This window comes from Colobus angolensis, unplaced genomic scaffold, assembly GCF_000951035.1.
Source record: "Colobus angolensis palliatus isolate OR3802 unplaced genomic scaffold, Cang.pa_1.0 Scaffold199, whole genome shotgun sequence".
Classification (NCBI taxonomy): Eukaryota; Metazoa; Chordata; class Mammalia; order Primates; family Cercopithecidae; genus Colobus; species Colobus angolensis.
In genome coordinates, this window is record NW_012115143.1 from 2828825 (window position 1) to 2829081 (window position 257).

Here is a 257-nt window from a genome sequence, read left to right on the forward strand (position 1 = left end):
AAGCAAACCAGATACAGCCCCTCAACGTTGAACTTCTCAGCCTCTTCCATACATCTTTCTTTCTTTCTTTCTTTCTTTCTTTCTTTCTTTCTTTCTTTCTTTCTTTCTTTCTTTCTTTCTTTCTTTCTTTCTCTCTCTCTCTTTCTTCTTTCTTTCTTTCTTTCTCTCTTTCTTTCTTTCTTTCTTTCTTTCTTTCTTTCTTTCTCTCTCTCTCTCTCTCTCTTTCTCTCTTTCTTTCTTTCTCTCCCTCTCTCTCT